The sequence below is a fragment of the Ciconia boyciana genome, chromosome 2 (genome assembly GCF_034638445.1).
Source record: "Ciconia boyciana chromosome 2, ASM3463844v1, whole genome shotgun sequence".
Lineage (NCBI taxonomy): Eukaryota > Metazoa > Chordata > Aves > Ciconiiformes > Ciconiidae > Ciconia > Ciconia boyciana.
The window spans coordinates 151,603,833-151,622,388 of record NC_132935.1 but is presented as its reverse complement, the minus strand read 5'-3'; positions in this window follow the sequence as shown (position 1 = coordinate 151,622,388).

Below are 18,556 nucleotides of genomic sequence, written 5' to 3'. Positions count from 1 at the left end.
CCTGAGACTGAGCCCACCACCATGCTCCTCCGCAGGGCTTCTGGGTGTGAGCAGCCTACAGCGGGCTTGGAGGCTGCCTGAAGACGTGCTGAGCTCCCCACTCTGTTCATGAAGGAAGATGGGGTTCAGGTCATGCCTTTGAAACAACATGGGGGGAGAGAGAGAAGTCCAAGTCCCTTTTTTCCTGTTTTCTTGTAGCTGCTGCTTCTTTCCACCCTCTGCCCCCTGTCCTGTCTCCCATGCCTCCTGCAAGTGAGAGGGTTTCACTCACTGCCTGCTTTCTGCAGGTTTCTTAACTCATTCTAAATTCAGGCCCTTGTTTTTCTAATCCTTCAAAAATGTCAGTGGACAGAAGAGACTGGGAGGAGCAATTGGAAGAAGTAGAAATATGGGTTTTCTTGCCTGGAGGTTAAATAAGCTTCCCCGTTAACCCAAATGGAAGTTTGAGAGAAGCTGCAGTAGAAGTACAGAGCAGTTTGCCAGGCCCTCCCCGTGTGCGGTGGTGCTGAGGATGAGGAGGGAGGCCCTTGGCCAAGCACTAGTCTCTTTGTTGGGACCTTGGGGAAAACGGTGTGTTGCTCTTCTGGCTAAATGGCAGAAGGAAAGAGGCAGCTGGGGAAGGGACACTGGAGTTGTGACCCCTGCGGCAGCTGGGAAGATCAAACAGGTCGGTTGGGAAGGGCCGGGGCGTGGAGAGCTGCACAGTGCTGTGCGTGGATGGCTGCAAACAGCTCCCCTGGGGGCTGTACAAGCTGCTTCCAAGGCAGGCTCAGACACCAGGGGCGAGGACTTTGCTTCCTACGGTTCGTTTTGCATCCCGTGCCCAGGGAGGAAGGGCTTTGCAAATTCCCAGTAAACGAGCACCAAAGCACTATTTGGAGCCCGAGCATCCTTTTCTTTTCCTTACAGGAAAGGCCCAGCAAGGTCCATTTCTAAAACTGCCACCATCCAAAGCTAATCATTTGGACAAAGGGAAAACAAGTCCTTTATAAATGGTGTGTGCTGCCCAAACTCAGCAACGCCCAAAAAAATCCAGCTGGACCTTGGGAGTGGCTCCTTACAGTCCCATTGGCACACTCGTGCTGCTTCAGGCTGGCCACCAGAACTAGCCCTGCCAACTGATACCGGGGCACGGTGACTCACCGGGGAGGAGGCCGCGACAGCAACGAGCCTTTGCTCACCCGCACCCCACACCTCCCGCGCGAGGCAGCACCACGTGCCGCCTGAGCAGTGGGGTGGCATGGCCACAGGGTGGGTCTGAGCCGTGCCCCAGAGAAGGTGGGTTTGTCCAGAGAGAGGCTGTCAGAGGGAGGAGAGCTGGGATGAGCCAGGGATGCTCCAGAGTGAGGTGTGCAAGAGCAAACAGCTGTGCATGGCTGATCCTCGTCAAAGCTACATGCAAGAGCAGTGTCACAGTCACCCATCAATTTGGTCTCAAGTGTGGACCTTGTTCCAGTAGGATCCCCTTTCAGAGAAGGATGCTACCATGGTGTCCATGCACAGTGGGGCAATGCCCCACTTTCAGGCTACAACACTAGGCATAGCTTTGCCAATATGAAAAATTCAAATAAATGGTGATGTTTGAAAAGTTTAAAATCCCTCCTGGTGCTGATAGCAAGCCACACGCTGAAGCGGCATGCAGCCAAAGAAGGGTGAGGGATGGAAATGAGAGACCGGCTGGGAGGGACTTGGCGAGGTGTATGTGGAGCCCAAGAGGAGGGGGCGGCAGGAAGGTGTCCATCAAACCTCTGTCAGAGTTGAAGCTCCATGGAGCCAGTGAGCAGCCTGGGGCCTGTTGAGGCTGCTGGCAGTGCGAAGGCTTGCCTTCTCCTGTAACTCTCACCTACAGTAAGCCAACGTCAACTTTTTGTCTTCTGCTGCCCCGCCAAACAAAGAAAAGAAAAACACAGTTTGCCCAAAGAGGAAGTCTTCAAAACCGGTGCGTGAATTCCCAGTGTAGGTCTTTTCCCTTTGCCAGCTCCTCTCTTGCCTGTCTAAACTGCAAGTGAGCAGGAGTATGTCCTGCTGTGTATGGTCCCGCTACACATAAGCTCATGGCAGAGCTGACCCTGAGCAGAGCCTGTGCCTGTATCGCCCCATCACTGTGGTTGCTGCTTTAGGAGCCTTTACCCACCAGCGGTATAAAGATCCCCTCCAGCCACTGAGCTGTTGTGCCTTATTTTTGTGCATAATGATAGTAGTTTCCAAGCTGCACTTGGTGTCCCCATCACCCGGGCCAGCTTCCCTCCCATCCCACAGCGTTCGGTCTCCCTCTGCAACGCGGTCTGGTCTCTGCGAGGCACCGCACAGCACATCCTGCAGTGCCAGCCAGCCTGGTGGCCCTCTGGCACAGGCGCGGAGGGATGCTGGGGGAGGCTGGCACCATGGCTCTGCCTCTGTGCTGGGTCACCAGCTGCTTGGAGATGACTTGACTGTCACTAGTGGCACAGGTGGAGCTGTCTGGGGACCCCTGGCTCCTTCGCCCACTGAGCTCCCACCGCAGTGCCTGGAGATGGTGGGTTTCAGCTGCTGCTCTGGGCACGGCTGGGAGCGTGGCCATGTCCCAGCAATGAGCAGCCCAGTGGCACCGTGTTCCCATCCCCCAGATGCCAGTGGCCCAGGGACAACCTGGACACCCAGGAGCATCTGCTGGGCAAGCCCCTGCCAAGGGCAGCAGGGCCAGGCACCATGGGGACCATGGCTGTGCTTTCTGGCATACAGAGGTGGCAACAGCAGGGCACCAGGGATGCCAGCAAAGGCTCCCACTAAGGGATGTGTTTGAAAAACGGCCTGAAAACCCCATGTAATGATGTATGGTCTAACCGGCTCCCTGCTCACCCGGCAGACCCACTGCGGAGGGACACGTATGCTGCATCCATGTGGGTTTGAGTGTAGGTGGTTTTGAATGAACAGAAAACCAGGTTTCACTGTCTCAGGCAGAGTTAGCCAAATGCCATCTTCATGTATGCACTGGGTTACTTTCAGGGAAAACAGAACCATTTTCTGTGTAAGAAAAGATCTTTTCAAGCAAGCAAGGAAGTACCCTTTGAAGTTAAGTTGGCTCTTCCACAGTAATATGAAAACATCTTTGGCTGCAACACATCAATAACTCATCTTGCCAAAAGCGCAATGTTTCAGGGAAGGGAAATGACCCAAATAATGTTACAAATATTCAGGAAGGTCTGGCTCCCTTTCTGCACTCTTTTATGCAACTACTACTCGAGTTAGGTTTTATTTTCCAGCTTTGCAGCAAGACTCTGGTATTAACTGTGGCACCTTCTCTTAGCCTTCCCTGTAGCGCATGTGAATAAGGGCAGATTTGATAAGAAGTCAGAAATGACCTGGAAGGAGGAGGCCTCGAGGTGTGCCTCTGAGTGTGCATGTCTTAAAGAGAGGCGTGGTATTCCCTCCTGCGCCCCATGAAATTTGTAAATGGGGCCAGAAGGATTCCTTTTCCCATGATGAAGGGGGGGTGACTTCCAGCGCTGATTTATCAGGCGGGCACTTGGGCAGCATTGCACAGACACGTGAAGCCTGAGTTAGCGTGCATGCCCAGCATCCCTGCACACCCCGTGTTCTGGCATGCCAGAGGATGGGGGAACCACTCAGCAAACCACTCCATAAGCAGGTCCGTGGGCAAGAGCCCACTTACACGCACACCTCCAGACCACTTGTTAGGACACATGAGAGATGAAACCAGCACAGTAGGAAGGCCTGCTGGAGATGGTCAGCAACAGAGGCCTCAGGCCCTCGGCTGCCTCAGGAAAGGAAGAAAATTCTGGATTTAGGCAAGGAAACGTGGCGCTCCTTGCAAACTTCAGCTCCTTGTAAACTTCAGCTAACTCCAGCTGTTGTAAGCTGGAATTTGCATTCTCTTAGACTTTAACATTTTGTATGCCCAGCCTTCATATTTCAGTAGGTACTATTCTAGATTTTGCAATAGTGATGATTACAGTACTTCATTGTGCCTTTTTAATCAGAAAAGGTCTGATTTATATTTAGGAAATGGTTTTAGTGAACTGGATAGTGCTGCTATATGAAAAGTCATCACGGCAGAGTGAAGCTTCTCGCAGGAGCAATTAGTACCAGAAGCCATGAAGACAGATCATCTTTTCCAGAATGATATTGTCGGTGTTGTATTTGCAAATGTTGTCTCAGGCAACATCACCTCTGCCCCTGAAAGATTATGAAATGAGGCAGAGGTTACACACCAGGGAAACATGTCCAGCTATTAAATATCGGCCTGTTGAGGATGACTCATCTTTGTAACACTCCCTGCTGGGTGCTCCTCTCCCAAGTCCCATGAGGCTGTGACTATTAAGCTGAAGTCACGCACTCGCAGCGACATAACAGTTTCAGGACAGAGTTTTGAAAATACGAGCAACCAACTGAGTGCATGAGACTGCATGCACAATTTCAAGACTAATTTATAAGGTCAGTTGCCTTAAGTTTGTAAATTGGTATTTTTACAGATGCAGGGACACATTTTCAAAGCTTGAATGGGACAACTCAAATAACCGAGGGTGACTTTGCAGTCCGCCCTGCGTGGTGCAGGGCTTGGACTAGAGATACGTCCTGCTCCATGTGGACCTGAACCTTGAGGGACGGCAGGCAGCAGGAGAAAGCTGAGCCACCCTGCATCCAGTTGCCCACTGACCCACGTTTTGGATGGAGAGCAGAGGCTGGCGCATGAAAAGGCAGTCACAAAAAGGCAAACCTTGTCTCCCTTCAGCGTCTGCCTGCACCCTCACCTTTGGCTGGTGTCCCAGAGCAATGGGACCCTTCCTCCTCCTCTGCTTGCTTACCTAACCTCCCTTCCCAGTCTTGCAAGGTCTCGGGAATGGCTTTTATAATTTCCACCTCCTCGTGACACAATGTCTTGAGGTCTTTTACTCCCTGTCCCTGCAGCTCTCCCAGGTTATTCCTTGAGCCTGGGAGAAACTGCAGAAGGAAGCCTTGTTTCCCCCATCCAGACAACTTTTGACGTGCTGCTGGACGCTGTCCCACCATGCTTGCCCCCCTGCCTGACTCAGTCATCTTCTGTCCCCTCTCCTCTGAGGTCGCTGGGAGAGGGACTACCAGGACCTCAGTGCCTTTCTGAGCAGAAAAGTCCACCTAAGCACTAGCGCTGCGATATGGGAGTTGCTCTCCTCTCTCCTGCCAGCTCCTGCGAGGGAAGGGGTTACTGGGAGAAGAGCCAGGCAGAAAGCCTGGAAGGGTACAAGCCTTTAGCAGAGGACAATACTTGGCATAGCTGCACTGTCACCAAAACCTGCTGAAGAGCAGAGGTGGCCTGTACACTGTGCTTGCCCTCAGCCAGCACGCTGGCAGCGCTGGGCTGGATCAGATGTCAGGTGCTTTGGGAAGCCAGCTGCTGTGGGAACGGGTCCTGTGTGACCCACCAGCTGGTGCTGAGCACGGCACCCAGCGTGTCTCCTGCAGGAGCACCGGCGTATTGCTGCAATACAGAGCAGAAAGATTAAAGATTATTTCCACTTTCCCATCGATGTCAGTGCCTCCACCTCATCTCCTCTCAGGACATGAGGCAGTAAATCCAAAGCCGTTCCACTGCCAACTCGTGAGTCAAAGCCATAGGGTGATGCATGCACCAAAAGGGCACAAGGGGTGCAGAGGCTGACCAGAGACACAGGATGTAGTCTGACCCTATTAATTTGCCTAATGCATTTATCCATTACATGCACACAGGTTTCTCTTTTCTTTGAAATAAGCCTCTTCCAGGCCTTTATCTAGCACATGCCTGCCTGCTTGGCAGGCCACAAGCTAGCAGCTCTCTCTCTGCACCTCGCTGAGCAGGCTGGTGTTTCTGAGTTTAAATCCCTCCACTTCTTTAAGTAAAGGAACAGTCTGGTTTGTGCTACCCTGCCCTCAGGTACCCTAAGACACTTCTTGCAGCTTTACTAGGCTGATGCTTTCATGCCCCTTGCCTTGCATGTGCCCAAGGCCCATGCAGTCTATCTGTAGCTGTCTAGCCAGCAAAAGAGGAAAGCTGCCGGCATTCAGCGAGCCTGCTCCTGCCCCAGCCCTAGCCACGGCAGCTGAGCTGCCTCCTGTCACTCAGACACTTGAGCTCTGAGCTACTCATTTACGGCAGAGTCCTTATAATTATCTCCACCTCCTCCTCAGCAGCCGGTAGCATAGTCCCAGGCATGCACTTCAGAAACCCCCTATGGAGCACGTCTGTCCTGCATCTGCTGGGACAACAGGCAGTCACATATATTTAAGGCGCTATGTTGCTGCTAGTGATGAGCTTCACATAGCTTTCCATCCCAGGGCGGTGCACGCAGGATTATTCACAACCTCCACAACTCCCACGGACTCACTCCTGGCGTGTTGCTGACTCCCGGTGTCACGCCGCTGACTGTGCGAGCGTGCTGCCAGGGACAGAATATCTTCCTGCATTTGTCCCAGTTGGTAAATGGTTTCTCAGCCATGTGCGCTGGAGTCCTCAGCTTATTTCCTTGCTGTTGAGAGCCAAGTATGGTATAATGTTTATTTATTTGTGCCTGAAGCTTGTCTCACATTTCACAGGGTGTGGGAAGGAAAGGCTCGTGTCTGGAGAGCAGCGTGTCCACACACCCCATGTGAGGCTGCCTCACTCATGGAGAGAAAAGCTGTGGCCCTGGCACCACGGGAGGGAATGTGGCTCCCCCCGGTTCGGGCTGAGCATTTTGGCAACAGCATGGTCTCTGTCTTGTACCTTCCCCTGGCGTGGTTCCCCGGCCCTCAAGGTGCTTTCCACAGCGAGGTTTTGTGGAGTCCCTGCAGGGTTGGTGGAGATGCCCCGGGGGATCAGACCTTGCTGCAGACCAGCTCTGGCAGAGGGGAAAGCTCTAGTGTGGGGCAAAATGAACAGAGCGGACGCGTGAGATAGAGAGAGGAAACGGTTCAGAAACCTTAAAACTGAAAGGGATAATGATCATCTTGTCTAACCTTTTGTATAACACAAGCTAAGGGACTCCTTGCAGAAACTCCCCCAGCTCCTCTGCCCTGCCCTGCTCCCTGGAGGAGGAGGGATGGAGAGCGCTGGATGGAGTACTTCAGAAATACGAGAAGACCCGAATGCCACGGCTGAGTGACACCAGCTGCAAAAACTGGCCTCACGGACGTGAGCTACGTGGATTTCTGCTGCAGGCAGAGGAGGGCCGCAGGACCGCTGAGCGGGGCCGGGCAGCGTGGGCACTGTGAGCACCCCTGGGCTGGGCACCTGCAGCAGAGGGTCCTGTCCCGTCTCTGCTGGTGGCAGTGGGAAGTGCTACACAGGAAGGACGCAGGAGCTAGCTACTGCCTCTGGTGCATCCCATGCCCCCAGCATGGTAGTAGCCACCCTAGGAGCCACATCCCTGCCTATGCCTTCATCTGCCTCACCCAGTGTCTTCACGCCTTTGCAATCCCAGACCTGCTCCGCTCTCATCCTTCTCCTGCACAGACCAACGAGCTGCAGGCTATGCCTCCTTCCCTCCCAGGCTGCTGCTTGGTGCCCCGATGGTTTTTGGTGCCCTCCTGGCAGCCTGAGGGTGCTGCATGTGCTTGCTGCTGGGTGAGTCACCCCTGGAGCACCCGTGGGCACCGAGGCGTTGCTATTTCCCTGCCCACCTTCCCCGTGACTTGCCCGCCCCAGCCCCCGACCCTCCTCAGGCACCGCGAGCCCATGTGAAGGCAGGGAAAGGGAGGTGACCCCCGGCAGGGGCTGCTTCCACTTTGCACCCCCTTGACAACTTTCTTGGAAAAGTCTGTCTCAGGCTGATGTTTCCTTATGCATGAGATCAGTTCAGAAATGAGCTGGCAGTGGGGGAAGTTTACTTTAAAAACCACTTTCAGACTTCACCTGAATGCAAAGAAAAGGTCTTTTTCTCTTACATTTTCAGGTAAGTCTAAGCTAGTTTTATTTTCAGCCCTTCTAGCTCGGGGATTTCCTGAGAGCTTAAAGGAGGAAGGTGTCTGGAGCCTAAAAAGGACATAGGAACTGAAGTCCAGCACCTGATCAGCTGATGCCAGCCCTTGATCATGTCTAAAGGCTCTCTTTTTATTTTTTCTTTATGCCCAGACTTCCCTAGAAACTGGAGGAAAACTAGAACTAAGGAGAAACTAAGAGTAAAAATACCGTCAGGGAAAATGTCTGTACAATCACGCTGGTTTTCACAACACCCCAGGCACTGCCGCATCACGCAGCAGACCTTGCACAAAAGAGGAAGAGTTCCTGTGGCGAGTTCTTTCTCCACTTCATTTAACCCATACTTTGCTGTTTGTTTTGATATCCTTTGACTGATACGGCTTGCTTCATGACAGCTCTCACTTTCCCCTTGTACTTTGAGACATCCAAGGCATGACCTTGGCTGCTCAGTCTGTTTTCCCAGCCTCTGCAGGCTCCTGCTCACGCCTGAAACCCTTACTCAGCTACTAACTCATCCCATTAGGGATGGAGCCTTTCCGTACCTTCTTCTTTCTCTTGACAGGTGTTTCTCCTAACAGCTTCTGCATCTTCTGCTTGATGGAGGTTTGGATAAAGCTTGTCAACATTTACAACTGGACAGGGAATTGCCCTGCCAGCCCACGGCCCATTCCCTGCTGCTCTGGCTACCAAGGGCTCTGTGTTTTTTCTCTCCTATGTGGCCTGTGTGCATCTGTCATGCAACCAAATAGAGACCTCTTGGGCATACAACAGCTGTCCATCCATACACCTGGAAGATGTAGGCATGACAGGCACGTGTCTGGTTGTGCAGCGGGGAGGGACGTCACACACTGGCCCTGTACCTTGGCACATCAAGTCCTTGAAAAAGCCTGCTGGCCTCCAAAATTGTCATTGTTACCCCCTCTCTAATAATATTTGGAGAGGGCTATAACAATGCAAATTTGACCTTAAGGAATTTACAACAGATTCCTAAAACTGCCCTGCTAACACTTCTCTATGATCGGTTCAACAAATTGATTTTTATACAGATCAAAATTGCTTTATTTCCCATTCGTGAAGTGAGGAAAGCTTTTCATCCCCTCCCCTGGTACTATTCTCTTTCCTGCTCGCTATCGACTGTATAACCCTGGGTGACATTCCGGCTGCTGTTATCTCTCTACTAGCTGATTTCATGTCTTTCACTGGTATATCAAGATACTCCTCCATTTTATTACCTGGGCTGCCTGCATTTATGTATGATCCTCTTGATTTCTTGGGGTTTTTCATTCTTTCTTTCTGTCTGACATCACCATATTTCTTAGCGGAAACAGGCACAGTTCTCTCATTTACTGTAATGTTTCCTTAATAACTGTCCTTATCAGCAGGACTACTTCCTTTCTCCTTGATGCACATTCTCCTGCCCTCTAGACTTCTTGTATCTCCTACTCGATCTTATTTTTCTCTTCCTGTCTAGTAAGAGTAGGCACAGCAAACAAAGTTTTTTTCAACTGTTGAAACTTGGAGCTGAATGGGAAATTGCTCTGACGATAGGTCGTCAGCTGCGAGAACAATTCCCTACCCAGATCTAAGTTTCAAAGGTTTTTTGTGTTTTTTTTTTTAACTTGAAGTATCAACTAGGATCAGCTGGGCCAGATCCAGCCCCCAAAGGTCAGTCCTTCAGCTACATAGAATTCATGCTGTGAATGTCTCCCTAAGGTCTCACATCCCCAAATTGTTCATATAGCACAAAGTCTTGAAACATCTGTTTGTTTTCACTGTGCAGCCAGGACTTTGCACTCCTTTTCTGTGGCCAGAAAACTCCACTGGGCATCACCTAAAACTTCTTCACTTTAAGCATCTTCCATCACCTGCTGTAGCTGTGCTGACCTATTCCAGTGTGAATTGCTTACAGTCACTTGGTCTAACAAAGAAAAATCCATAGATTTTCAGTGCTCCCAGACGATCTCTGCAGTTTCAAATCTTCACTTGGTGTCATTGCTCTTGGCAAACCTGTTTGCTCTGCAGAGAAACTTGTTATCCTCTCTCGTAAGAAGTGTACAGGTAGATAAACAGATCTGGATCTCATCTCTCCATCCTGACCTCTTCGTTATTCTTTGGTTTCTGGGTCCAGGCCATCTCCATTACACGGCAGCATTGTACACACTCAGTGCTGATTAAAAGCAACAACAAAAATCAGAGCCTTGCTCTCGGCTTTTATTCCAACATTTCTCATGATATCCGAGTGACTGAAGAAATCAGTGGCCGTAGCAAGACCTGGTCCTCCCCATGCATTCTTGGTCCATGGTAGGAGGACAGCTGGGAAAGGCAGGTGTACTGCTGAAGCACGGCTGTGCCTCGGGTTAAGGGACTCCAGCATCGTTCTCAGCTCTGGTGCTGCCTCCCTGGGCGGCTAACACCAAATCTGTACAAAAGAGTGACTATGAAAAAGAGACAGTTACTACCTGTATCAAAATATGGCCACTTACTGAAGGAAAATGTGGAGAATTATTACCTACTTAAGGCAACAGGATAGCTGGACTCTATCACAGAAACAGAGCACGAGCTTGGGCAAATAAGGTAAGGCCTCATGTTCAGAAAATTGGTTGTTTCTCAGCTCTTACTTTGGCAAAATTAAAATTTTGCAGTTATTTTGAGACATTCAGACAGGAATTCTGACTGAAGAGCAAAACATTACTCATAAACATTTTCTGCTAGGCAAAACTGGAACTGAGCTGTGGATGCTGATACGAAGTGGGTATTTCAGAGGGAGGAGAAAGTATGTGGCTGGTTCACAGGGATAGGCAAGTGTCAAAATTTGGTTTTCCTTTAGCTAAGCACAAACCAAATTATCTCATAATGTCCCTCTTTTGTTTCCAAAACCTCCTGACTTTGCTTGAGCCTAAAATACCCTGAGAACAGCTTTTCTTGCTGCTTTTCACTTCTGCTTTCGATGGTAACTGGAAACCAGAAGCTCCAGCACACACGAAAACAGTGGTGACGGGAGAAAGAGAATTACATCTACTGCTTTGAACTACCAATGGAAAAAAAAAGCTAAAACTTCCCAGGTCGGTCTGAGCTTTCGGTGGAGTGTGAGGGGAGGAGGCTGGTGCGACTGCAGTTTATTTCTGCCAAGGCATGGGGTGAAGGCCAGGTTATCTGCCTCCAGCCTGGCTGGGGGCTGCCCATCCAGGTGCAGGGTTTAAATATGAATCGCTGACATTGACTACGAATCACCAAAACACAGCTTTGGAGCTTGTGGGAATTTCCTTTTCCCTTTTTTCCAGGTACACGTGTCCTTCAGGGAGGAATTCCCAAGGAAATCCCCCCACCAGGACCTCGCCTTGGCTGTGGAGAGGGGGACGTTTGATCCCAAGCCCCTTGTTTTGGCAGAAAACTGCTTGCTAGCTCAGCCTGAGGCCTGCGAGGGTAAGCAGGGGTTTGTGAGTGGCTTCCAGCTGGCAGGAGAAGTGGGTGGTGCAATCCCGACCTTCCCTCAGACAGCCCTCTGCAAGGGCAGGGAGTGCCTGGCAGAACCCTTGGCCCTGGCAGGAGCCAAGCCCAGCCGGTGGGTGAATTTTCGGTGCACCAGCTCCCGCTTTTCGAGGTAGCCCTCTGCCCTTGCAGCCGCACCAGATGTGCCCCAAGGGCTTTGCCCTCCATCTCCTCGATGCTCCCCCCACCAATGGCTCCTCTCCCACCGCAGCTCTCGTGCTGCTCGGCCGTGCCTCTTCCCGCTCCCCTCCTGGGTTGCTCCTGCCTTTCCGCTCCCGTTACCAGTCTAAGTGGTGTGTCAGGAAGGACGCAACATGGTTTCATCCTCTTTCTGTAACACCACCTTAGAAACACATAAATGTGCTTTAAATGGCTTCTGTGATGTTCCAGGATTTCCAACACTTAACCACGTCACAGTTAGATGCTTGGTGGGTGCTAGCACACTTGAATTGCCAAGAGAAATGAGAAACAGTACCAGAAAAACCCATAAAATTCTCTCACAGTCTGACAGCATGTTTTCTGAAAGGCAACTGGCTTATGAACAGTGACAGAGGGTAGGGGAGGTATGTGGTTTGGATTTCCACTTCTGGGGAAAAACAGAGCAACTATTAGGGCTGTCACCTGTGAGCACCAGCCTTACCCAAAGCCGTGCTGATACCAACCTGGTAATAACGATACATGCCAGGTTGTTTGCCCCGGCACGGCGGATGCTCACCGATGCATTTCCCCAGGGTGCTGCAGGGCAGCGTCCTGCCTACCGAGCCTTGCAGTGGTTGAGCAGTGTCTGCAGGGGGCAATTAATGTTCTCTGCTCTCAGCTCCACCGAGAGACTCTTTTGCCTGAAAATGACCCAACCGTGACTGAAGGGGTGGTTCAGCGGCTGGGGTGGGGGTGCAGCCCTGGTGCAACTCTCTTCTCTGCTGCAGGTTCCCAGGACACTGGCCAGTCGCTCCTGCTCCTGATGCCTCGATGCCCATCTGCGCTTTCCTGCTCACAAAGCCATTGAGAAGATGAAAACTTGGATGGCTGTGCAGATAGACCCTCTGCCCTCTGGCTGAGAGTTAGTAGTTAGAAACCAACATACTGTCATCTAGACCATGGCTGCTTCTTTCTATCTGTCTCACAGGGTCCAATTTCATCCAGACTGTCACTGTGTGATGTGAGGCTGCAAGGTATATAAAAAAGACATGGCATTTAGAAAGTGGTACAAGAATGTGAAGCCCATGGCAAAGTGCTTTTGGCACTGGGAGGACTCATTTTCACACTGCAGAGAGGCCACCAGACCCTGCCCATGCCTACATTCATCCTTGACTCTGAGGAGGAGACGACCTGCTCTTAGCGAGGTGTGTCGTTTCCCGAGTCATGGGGGAAATCTGGGGCATGGGCATATGTAAAGGCTGTCAAAATATGTCCCTGCAAGCCCATGAAGGTGATGTTGAAGATGATGTGCTATGGGGACCAGAGGAGCAGGGGACAAGTTTCAATGGCCCAACAGGTCCTGCTGTCCCTGCTGTGAGGCAGAGGGATGCCATCGCTTTTGGGATGCCATCTCTGCTCCCCTAGCAGAGCACAGCAAGCAGCAGCAGAGCAGAGGGCAAACAGAAACACACGAGAACAGACATTCTTGGCCTTGGAAACTTCAGTAACAGTCCAAAGTAGTTTTGATAATTAACCCTTTTGTGACTTTACAGTTTTGCATGATAGGCCAGAAAACACCAACCATTTGCTCAACCCCTTATTTAAATTCATCTGGAACTGAAACTCTGTGAAGGTTGCTTGTCAACAATGAATCATAGGGGTCATTTATACAGAAAAACAAGTTAATCATGTTTGCAGCATATAGTAAGGAGATATGCCTCCCACAGCTTCCCCAGGGAGTAGCTTAGCATCCAGAACGGCAAGCAAGTGACTTTCTTGCAGAAGACTTTTATTCTATATAAAGATAAATTTAATTTTTCTTGGTCTCTCCTCTTTTTTTTTTTTTTTTTTTTGCTCCTCCTTTTTGCATTGAATTAAATTAAACCTAAGCCTGAGCGCAGGATGGAGATGTGCTGGGGCAGTGCTGTGGGGATGGCTGACTGGTGAGAAGGCAGCGTGCTGCAGCCTGGGAGCGAGCCCAAACACTTTTGTTCCTGAATGACGTGGCAAATGCCACTCTGGGCACCTCAGTGTTATTATTCTGGGTCGTTGACCAAGCTCAGGTTACTTGGCCATGCTCAGGAGCTGCAGCGGGCGCAACAGGACGTGATTACTTGCATTGCCCCACTGGCAGACAGAGGCCCTCCAGCTGCACAACTGCTTCTCTATCTCCAGCTCAGCATGCTGGATTCTTGCCTTGAAACAAAGGTAAGTATAGTGTTATGTGGCTTGTTGCCTCTCCAGGAGGGAAAGGGGGTGATGGCTGGAGTTGAAGAGGTCCATCACAGACCAAGCTATAGTTTCTGCCCCATAGGGTTATGTATAGACGGGGGAAGTTAGACTATCATTCTGGCACTGCACAGGGCAGTACTAACACAATATTTAAGCTCTTTCCTGCTCTCTCTGGCTGACTTTTTGCAGATCAAGCGGCCTCCAGGAGCAGTGCTACCAAAGTCAGCCTCATTCCTCCTGGCGCTTGGGAGCAGTTTGGGGGAGTTAAAGCCTGAACCACTTCCCTTAGCCTTGTGCAAATCCTAGAGACTCCAGCTCGGTTTGAAAACTTCTATCGCCATCTAGTGATGTCCCTGCGAAAGCCACATTTTCGGGAGCTGCACGGCTGGGACCCAAAACGAGATAGGGGAAAAAAGATAGACCAGCTGAAAGCAGGGCAATTGCAACTGCTTTCCCCCGGTGGGCTGACAGGTTGGTTTCGCATTGTACCAGCTCCCTGCTTGCCTCTGGGAATGCCATGTGTCCAAAATGTGGCTGAGCCTGCAGAGCTGGCTGGGAGGGCACGGGGGTTACGTGCTACCAGTGGGGACAGTGCCTGGGCCCCGCAGACAGCGCCTGCCAGCTTGTCACTCTTTGCTCTGCTGGCAGCCGTCAGCTGCCCTACGGACTCAGTAGCCAGTGTTCACCTACCAAGGGAGAGGATTTCAGCAATGCTCAGTTTAATCCCCAAGCGCAGTGATCTCCCTTGTGTTTCACAGATTAAACTAGGAATATAAATGTCCCGGTAATTTGGTGTTACAAGCATTTTATGGGCAGTTCAGCTTTACTGCCACAAAATATAGGACAGACATTTAAAGTCATCAGATGCAAGAATTAATGTGACGCAGAGAAGAAACATGAACCATAGAGCACGTAAATGTCTTCTATGCAAAAAATAAACTCATTAAGCTGTTAATTAGAAAATAGCAAGCGCTTGTCAATTCACCAGTGATGTAAATTTAATCCACTGTAGCTGAATTTTTTTAAAAATAAAACTTCTAAGACATGACCCAAGGTATTTGTGCAGTAGGAGCAGGAGGATCCAGATTCACAAGACGAAAAATAAAACACATAAGCAAAAAAGTTAAAATAACGGCATTGCTGGCTCATTGGCTCTGTCCTTCCATGCAGCCGTGCAGCAGCCACAGGTTGCCACCTCGCCCGGTGCGGTTCGCACAGCCGGTCTCACGTGAGTGCGTCCCTGCTGCAAAGCGGGAACAAGGAGCTCTTTGCCCTGCCCCAGGCATGTGTTCCCATCCCCATGCAGAGTATGTCTCCCTCTTGCTCCTGCCTTGGACTAGATCTGACTTAAAAACGATCTCACAATAAAATTGAATACATTTGGGAGTGAGCAGGCAGGGATGGGGAACTGGAGAGCTTTCTGCTGCACTGCTGCTGAGCCTCCGATCCCAACCCTGCAGTTTCAGTGTGCTGTGGAAGGACACCCTGGCAACTGTGGCTTGCTTTCCTTTCCGTTTTAGAGCCCAATTCCATTTTCTTTTAATTCCACTCCTCTTCCATTCCAGTCTCTTCCTTCTTCTACTTCCCCATGAGGTACCCAAGTGCATCTGTGGGTACGTGCTCGTGCTGGTGGCCGGGTGACCAAGAGGTCTCCAGGCATGCTGGGCACATTCACGCCAGGCACATTCAGGCCGCTGATTCACCACACTTCTGTGCAAATGCCACCGGCACTTTCTTCTCTCTGCGCCTCTGCTGATATGCAGCATTTCTACTTCTCCCTTTGGGTCTTCGTCTCACTTTCATCCAAGTGACTTTTCCCCTTTAATAACACCACCCAGAATTTCACCAGGTGTGACTCAGCCGCGGTTGGTTCCCTTTCTGCGTGGCACAGGAGGAAGCAGGTATCTGCTCTTGCAGGCTGAGATCAGACCAGCCGCAGCACGTTTTGGCACTTGGGGGCCCTCAGGACTGCACAGGCTTCGCATCGATGGCCTCAGTGACCTGGCTGGAGAGGTCCAGGCTGGCCTTTCTGCTGTGCATTGCACTGACCTGCTTTTGCCCGCTTTCCAGCTCTCCAGGCTGTGTCCAGCCCGTTTGCCTGGGTCTCTGCTCTCTTCCCTGCCCACCTCACCTGGGGGGTTCCCACCTCCTCCGACCTTACACCATGCACAGACTCGGCCGGTTTCTCCTCTGCAGCGGTGGCCCGGTTTTCTCCTCCACAGTCACCGCACCGGGCACAGCTCTTCTAATACACTTTGCTCTGAGCAGCCTTCTTCTCATGTTACCCAAAGATTTTGTGATTTTACCGAGGTTATTTCCCTGACACCTCACTGCCTCACAGTTTCTGGTGCACAGAGGCAGAACTAATCAGCATACATCCATAAAACCACCCAAGGAAGAGAGGTTTTTACATTTGCTAGGCTTGTTTAATGACTTTTTTAAAGAAAAGTGTGTGTGTGTGTGTGTGTTCTTCTAAGGGGGGGACAAGGTTGGTAAAGCAATGCAATGAATGATGCACATAAAACTCTGGGAGGGGGGAGTATAAAATACAATCAACATTTTGTTTAATGGCTGAGGCTCAGAGGATTTTTACTGGCACTTTACCCCAGAGCAGGAGCTGTTGCTCTTTCCTAATAGTATCAGCACTGGAAAGAACATTTATGGAACCACATTTTATAATCAAATGGAAGTAATGGGGTTTTTTTTCTTGCCTTGGGAGAATTCACAAACTTTATGCTGAGGCTTTCTTGGACTTTCCAGTGAGGTCACTTGTGGTGGAAGGCAAGGGACAGAACCATAAAAGCTGGGATACAAATAAATAAACTGAGGAAGTAACCTTTGAAAACAAGGAGAAATACAAAGAGATAGAGAATTGAAAAGAAAGTTTATTCACCGTTCCCAGCACTGAACTGTTTTTTTTATTTATGTTTTAATCTTGGTCAGAATTTTAAAACAAGGTCTTTGGGATTGTTCTTAGCTTGTGCATCACTTTTAAGTAGTATATTAGAAAATGAGTTCACAGCCAAAAAATGCCCAAAAGGTGCAGGGGATTTCCAGTGCATTTCAAGCCAGCAGTGCAGAAGGGTTGTAAGAAGGTAGCTTCATACCCAAAACCCACAACACATTTACCACTGAAATCTCTTTCTGAAATCTCTCAAAACACAAATGTTGACCGTCACTGTTTTGTCCAAAGAGATCAAAAGCTTGGACATGGTGTATTCATTCTGACATATACAGGAAAAAACCCCACAGACCAAAAATTATTCAGTATCCCTTCAACATTTGGCAAATAATCTCAAGACATAAGAAAATACCCTTCCCCCGCCAATTAGCTGCTTCTGGAGAATTTGTGATCAGAAAAAAATAATTTTCTGAGTCCTTCTTGAGTATTGATTCAGTTCTTGTTGGTAAGAAGACAACTGGGCTGTCCCTGGCTCTTCCCCTCCTGGCACTGAGAAATAGTCCAATTATTCCTTCTGCTTGCAGAAGGCCTGAGCTGTGCAGGCATCTCACAGGGTTGCAGTACTTTCTCGTGCTGTGATATAACTGTTTTTTAGAGCTCATGCCTCAGGAGAGGATGGAAAGGCCAAAAAAATAGCATAGGAAGTCAGTCTGTCTTCTCTCACTAATGGCCCACGCTGCAGTCCCTGCTCTGCACCCGTCCTGCAGCAGGGCCACGATGTGCAGCATGGGCCACCCGTCCTGCAGCAGGGCCACGATGTGCAGCATGGGCCACCCGCTCTGCACATGGGGGCCGGGAGGGTGGGCAGCACCCGGGGCCGCTTCCTGGAGGCCCCCCTCCAAAACCCTGCTGCAGCCAAGCAGTTCTTCGCAGGCAGAGAACAAGAGGAAGAACGTTGCATCATTTGGGACTTTCAAGTTTTCAAAGACTTCTCCAGCGTTCAGTAAGGAGACAATTTTAAACAGAGCATTTGTTGTCACACTCGAAATTCATTATGAAAGAAAAGTAGTGTACAGTGGGTTTTGAGCAAACATGAAGACCTACAAACACCTATAAATGGAATTTGCTGAATGAATCGGTGTTCTGTAATGAATGCATACCAGTAAGGATAAATTAAGTCAATACCTGTGCTTACGGCTCAAATGGAAAGATAATATGCCCAGAAGGAATCAGAACTTATTCCATCCAGTTGTTATTATCACTATTTGGCTGTATAAACATCACCTTGCTTGCACAGCCACATACAGTCTGCACAACACTGTTAACCTGTTGACATATTAAAGAGGAACTATGGATTTCCCAGAAGGTCATACCACTTCCTTGACAGTGGTGCAAGGACTTAAATACATACACGACACATCCTGCTATCTCCTGCCTTCACCTGCAGACAGGATCATCAAGGCTGAGCAGAGCCATTTTCTGCAACCAGCTTTGCTTTTGTTGGTAAAGGGTTCCTGTTCCAGGTGAAGAGAAATCATGCAGTAAGGAGAAGGTTAGCCACCTTCTCTCAAAAAACTTTATTAGTTTATAAAATATGTCCAGGAAGTTCCTCCCTGTCTGCCATAATACAGCTTCCTTCAGCCTGCAAATTAAAAACTGTCCTTTGGCTGCTCTGCTCTGTATACACTACAGTCCTTATTAAATAACATTTGACTGAAAAGGATCTGGAAAATCAAATAGAGTTTACAACTAGTTGATAGAGAGAGAGGAAACTTCATAAAGATAAGTGCTTTCATGTTTCAATAGCAACAAGACCTATAAAAATAATCATCAGTATACAATGCCATTTCCTTGAAGTATAAACCCCTGTCTTCTACCAGCCT